Here is a 6847-nt window from a genome sequence, read left to right as displayed (position 1 = left end):
ATTGTCCAATCTATTATACTAAATTAAACTAGTCATATAATTATTAATTCTCATTTGTATTGTCTATTCATACCATTAACGACTAACAAAACCATATACATCTGATCGTCACTTCATTCTTGTTAATCATTCATGATTATTTGTTAAGTTATCCTAAATAAGTTATAATATCACTTTACATTCATTCATGATTGTCACTTCATTCTTGTTAGTCATTCAATCCTGATTTATATAATCACATTATTTATTCATGATACTACATAAAGGCAGATTATGTTGGGGTTGGAAAACTCTTCTATTAAACACGAAAATAGAATTACAATAGGAGGAGCAACTCTCACACTCAACTATTACAAAAAAACCAACCCTCTCACTAACACTCTCACTCTAAGTGTTATACTATTTGTTTCTCTGTGTTTTTGGGATGCATACAACTGAAGAATGAAGTCTCTATTTATAGTCTTGGCAGCCACCATTGTAGTTGCGTCTATTAATTGTGTTCATCATAGGGTGGGAAGAAAAACTTGTCCCGTAGGTTTCATTTTGTCAACAATGATGGCTATTGTAGCTTTGGAGGCTTTGGAGGCTGGAACACAACAAATCTCCCCCTCCAGTCTCCATCCAACAATCCTCATCCCAACTATGTCAGCACATAGTCTGTGTTTCTCTTGTGTCACCACCTTTGTCAACATGTCTGCAGGATTGTTATTGGTGTTGATCTTTAACAACTTCAATTCTCGTCCCTCAATTGCTTCTCTAAGCCAGTGATAACGTATATCAATATGTTTTGTACGGGAATGGTACATCGAGTTCTTACTCAAGTCCATAGCACTCTGACTATCGCAATGAATGATGTACTCTTCTTGTGGAAAGCCTAATTCTTGAAGAAACCGTTTCATCCATATAAGCTCCTTCCCAGCTTCAACGGCAGCAATATACTCGGCTTCTGTTGTTGACAGTGCGACACACTTCTGTAACTTGGATTGCCACGAGATAGCTCCCCCTGCCAAAGTAAAAATGTAACTTGATGTAGATTTCCTACTATCAAGACCTCCTGCCATATCGGCATCTGTATAACCTTCCACGATTGGCTTTGCTCCCCCGTAGCATAAACATAGTTTCGAACTACCCTTCAGGTATCGAAGTATCCATTTGACTGCTTCCCAATGTTGTTTTCCCAGATTAGCTAGATATCTACTCACAACACCGACAGCATGAGCAATATCTGGTCTTGTACACACCATTGCATACATAAGACTTCCTACGGCTGAGGAATAGGGGACTGCCTTCATCTCTTCTTTTTCTTTCTCAGAAGATGGACAATTTTTCTTACTCAACTTGAAGTGGTTAGCCAAGGGCGTACCAACGGGCTTGGCATTTTCCATGTTGAACCTTTTGATCACACGTTCAACATACTCTTCCTGTGATAAGAACAATTTTCTTGATTTTCTATCACGGATAATTTTCATGCCCAATATCTGTTGTGCTTGGCCTAAGTCTTTCATATCAAAGAACTTAGACAAATCCTTCTTCAAGTTGTTGATCATCATTGCATCTTGGCCCACTATCAACATATCATCCACGTAGAGCAAAAGGATGACAAATTTCCCATCTGGAAACTTCTTCAGATGGACACAATGGTCTGTAACAGTTCTCTTGTACTCATGATTCATCATAAATGAATCAAACTTCTTGTACCATTGCCTTGGGGCTTGCTTAAGACCATAAAGGCTCTTCTTTAATTTACAGACGAGATGCTCTTTCTTTGGGACTTTAAAGCCATCAGGCTGCTCCATGTATATTTCTTCATCCAAATCACCATGGAGAAAGGCTGTTTTCACATCCATCTGCTCAAGTTCAAGATCTAGACTGGCAACTAATCCGAGTACAACTCGAATAGACATCATCTTCACAACTGGCGAAAAAATTTCATCAAAGTCGATTCCTTCTTTTTGTTGGAAACCTTTGACAACGAGTCTCGCCTTATACTTCATAGTATTTCCCTTGCCGTCTTTCTTCAACTTGAAAACCCACTTGTTTTTCAAGGCTTTCTTTCCTTTGGGGAGGTTTACCAACTCATATGTTTGATTCTTCTGCAAAGAATTCATTTATTCTTCCATGGCCTTCTCCCAATTTGCTTTGTCAATATGAGATTGAGCTTCTTGAAAACTCTCTGGCTCCCCTTCACTAGTAAGAAGGATGTAGTTTGAAGTCGGATATCTTGTTGATGGAGCACGTACTCGTTCGGATCGTCTAACTTGAGTTCCTTCGTTTGCAACTTCTGGCAGTGGATCTGAATTATCCAGGGGTGGAAGCTCCCCCTGCTCAACACCTTCTTGATCTGCATCATCGACTTCTTCATCCACTTCTTCAGTGGAAACATCATCTTTATTTTTAGATATTATATCTGAAACTTTGGAGCTTTGTTGCTTGTTAACCGGTGCCTTGAAATCATAATACTAGTTTTCATAAAAAACCACATCTCTGCTTCGAATAACCTTATTTAGTTCTGGGTCCCATAGCCTGTACCCGAACTCTTCATCTCCATATCCAATAAAGATGCATGCAGTGGATTTGAGGTCCAATTTCTTTCGCAATTCACTTGATACATGTGCAAACGCTTTGCACCCAAATACTCTCAAGTGAGAATATGATATGTCTTTACCCGTCCATATCTTCTCCGGAACTTCAAAATTCAATAGAGCGGAAGGTGACCTATTTATTAGATAGCAAGATGTCAATACAGCTTCACCCCAGAATGGCTTTGGGAGTTTAGTCATGCTGAGCATGCATCGAACTTTCTCAACAATGGTGCGATTCATCCGTTCTGCTACACCATTGTGTTGTGGGGTTCGTGGGACAGTCTTTTCATGTCTGATACCATGTTCCGTGCAGTATTTAGAGAACTCACGGGAATAGTACTCGCCTCCATTATCTGACCTGATACATTTCAACTGCTTGCCTGTTTGTCTTTCCACCATTGCATGAAAAGCTTTGAAGCGGTCCAATACTTGGTCCTTCGTCCTCAAACAATATGCCCATACCTTTCGTGACGCATCATCAATGAATGTCACAAAATACCGGCTTCCACCAAGAGATTCTACTTCAATGGGTCCACATACGTCGGAGTGAACAAGGCTCAGCAACTCAGAGCCGTTCTTTCTTGTGGAGCTAAAGGAAACTCTATGTTGTTTCCCAAATAGGCAGTATTCACAGGGATCCAGGGCAACGTCTTTTGCCATTGAAATGGACTCCTTCTTTGCAAGAGTCGTCAATCCCTTCTCGCTCATGTGGCCTAGTCTTCTATGCCACAAGTTTGGTGATGTCTCTTCTTTAACAACATTGAGACTTGGTTGAAGCAGCTTTGCATGGCTTTTATAAAGAGTACCATCAAGTTGTCCCCTTGCAACAACCATAACACCTTTCAACAACTTCCAGGTGCCATTTTTGAATTGATTATCATATCCTTGGACGCCAAGAGCTCCAACAGAGATAAGATTCATTCTTAGCTCTGGGACATACCGAACATCTTTCAACACCAATGTACATCCAACATTGGTCTTTAAATGCACATCACCAATACCAGCAATGCTTGAGAAACTGGTGTTTCCCATCTTCACAGTACCATGGTCTCCGGGTTTATAAGTACTGAATAAATCCCGGTTTGGAGTCGAATGATATGATGCAGCGCTATCAATCACCCACTCATCATCATGAGTTTCAACATGTAGGCATGCTTCCTCCTCGTATGTAACAAGGGCAACGTCTTGTGTTATGGTGACCATGGTTTCACCATTCTCCCTGCTTGGATTCTGGCTTGTCTCGGGCTGCTCTCGTAAGAACCTTCGGCAATCACTCATTTTGTGGCCATAATAATTACAATGATTGCAATAGCCTTCGAACCATGTATTTGAAGATTTACCTCGCTCTCGCGATTTCCCTCGATCTCGTGATTTCCAATGATCTTGGGATCTTCCTCTACTTTGACCATGTCTACCTCTGCCTCTACCTCGACCTCGGCCTCCAGTTCTGCCTCCGCCTCTTTCTTTGTTTTCTGACACGATGGCAAAAGACTGGTCTGTACCAGCTTCTTTCCTTCTGGCTTCCTCGTTCATTAGGGCATCTGTGACCATCTCCATTGTCACTTTACCACCGGGGGCAGAATTGCTGAGAGTCACAACAAGCGTCTCCCAATTATCTGGTAGAGAACTCAAGAGCAATATGGCTCGTTCCTCGTCTTTGAGAACCCAATCAGCAGCACCGAGCTGGTTTACGAGATCCTGGAACTGACTCGTATGCTCGGTTATGGACGTACCACTTCGTAACTTGTGGTTTACAAGGCGCCTCATCAGCAAGGTCTTGTTGCGTGCCGTCTTTGCCTGATACATATTCTCGAGCTTCTCCCAAAGTTTGTACGCGTCTGTCTCTTGAGAGACATGATGAAAGACACTGTGGTCGATCCACTGTCGAATTTGTGCCACCGTTTTCCTGTTTATTCTCGTCCAAACTTCGTCTGTCTTCGTGTTGGGTTTGACGCCTTGCTTTTCTATAGGCTCTGCTAAATCTTTCAGATTAAGCAAATCTTCCATCCTTGGCTTCCACATGTTGTAATTTGTGGGCGTAAGTCGAACCATCGTAATCGTACTTGTAGATTCCATCGAAAATAATTGCAAATTTATTTTACAAATATTTTGTTGAAAAATTAGATAAAACCGAGCTCTCGGTTGGATTCGGAAGGGTCAAAAATGGTGGGGTAGAATTTTTCGGGCTCAAAATATACTTTCTTGAAAAGTTATGTGCTAATTTGTAACTTTTCAGAACTATAGGGGCTAAACTGTAATTTTCGAAACTTACAGGGGCCAATCTGAAATATTTCTGCCAACCAGGGACTTTTCTGAAACTTTTCAGAACTCCAGGGACCAAAACAGATGTTTTCAGAAGAACAGGGACCGAACTGTAGTTTTTCAGAAACAGAGGGACCTATCTGCAATTTTCTGGAACTTCAGGGGCTAAACTGCAACTTCCTGAAATTCTGGTCAATGATGACCTCACTGATGACGTCACTCCTTCTTCCCCGACAGTATTCTCCGGCCACCTGGTTTTTCCGGCGACTTTTCCGGCGAGATTTGACCAACTTTGACCAACGATTTGAGGGCCTTCTGGTGGTCAAAAAATTACGAAAAATATATTTTCGGAATCCTTGAAACAAGCCCTTTCCAACGGTGTACTCAAAAACGAATTTTGAGACAAAAAAATTTTGACGAAAAAACAGAGAAATTCGTAAATAATTCCCTGGACACCGAACCAAGCTCTGATACCAGTTGTTGGGGTTGGAAAACTCTTCTATTAAACACGAAAATAGAATTACAATAGGAGGAACAACTCTCACACTCAACTATTACAAAAAAACCAACCCTCTCACTAACACTCTCACTCTAAGTGTTATACTATCTGTTTCTCTGTGTTTTTGGGATGCATACAACTGAAGAATGAAGTCTCTATTTATAGTCTTGGCAGCCACCATTGTAGTTGCGTCTATTAATTGTGTTCATCATAGGGTGGGAAGAAAAACTTGTCCCGTAGGTTTCATTTTGTCAACAATGAAGGCTACTGTAGCTTTGGAGGCTTTGGAGGCTGGAACACAACAGATTATTGATAGATCAGTTAACGAATACCAATTAATAAATGGTTCAACCATATCCCATAAGTCTTAATGCTAAATCAATTAACTAAAAAAACACATTTATGACTTCTCTCGTGCAATTCTCACTTTGCATGTCCTCACATTATGGTTGACATACTTGTTGCATCCTGTGCAGATTCTTGACGCCGTTTTTGAGGCTGAAGCTGCCTTTTCACTAGCACTCACCATTCTTTTTTTTGTCCCACTTCCTTTGTTATGTATGCCAGTTGGTGCATGATTTTTTTTATTGTATCTGGAAGTTTTACTCCGAACATTTTTATTATTGTATCTTCATATTTGTTTGCAGATGATCCACTTGACTTTGCTATCTCCTTTGTCGCCTTCTTCATAATTCGAGTGGTCTCTATAAACTCTAACAAATTTTCCTTATCATCTTTAAAAATCTCCATACAATACTCCATGTTACTATAGGCCTCACTTAGAAGTTTAAAAGTATCATCTTCGGTTTCCATACATCCGTACTTCTTGAAAAATAACTGACTTGATATAATATCTTTTATCCATCTTCTTCGAATATTCTTCAACACTGCAAATATATGACGGCACAATATTCTTGTATGATTAAACAACTTACATAAACATTTTACATCTTTTTCAGGCATCTTTAATTCAACCTACAATAAAAATTAAAAAAAATGTTAGAAGATCACTTCCTGATTGCATTACTAAAACAATAAATTACCATTCATATATGATTAATTTTGTCTTATTATATATAAATCATTACTAATTGCATCGTATTTTACTTAAATTCATTACGTTTTTATAATAAAAATATATACATTGCATTTAGTCTTAACTTGCTTTCTCTTATCTAAGTGTGTTATCATAACAACTTGCTAACCATTAACCATTTCAATGCTATGCAAAGAACAATTCCACATTCTTTTGTATATCTCCTTTTGAACCTCCAAAAATATTGATTTCGTGTACATCTCTGATGTGTGTTGTTCTAATCTAGTTGGCATTTTTCAAAATTTTGTTCGCCTTTTTTGTGTCATGCACTAGCTTCCGGTGGGTATTACGTTGTTTTTCAATTGTCGTGTCAAAATTCATCATGAAATATATAAGTAAATTTCTAGGATTAGAGTATTTATTAAAAATATGAAATTTCACTTTCCGACCTGGATGTTGTTTTCATTA

Source organism: Lactuca virosa, chromosome 4 (assembly GCF_052849685.1).
Source record: "Lactuca virosa cultivar CGN04683 chromosome 4, Lactuca_virosa_CGN04683_v6, whole genome shotgun sequence".
NCBI lineage: Eukaryota > Viridiplantae > Streptophyta > Magnoliopsida > Asterales > Asteraceae > Lactuca > Lactuca virosa.
This window is presented reverse-complemented; position numbering follows the sequence as displayed.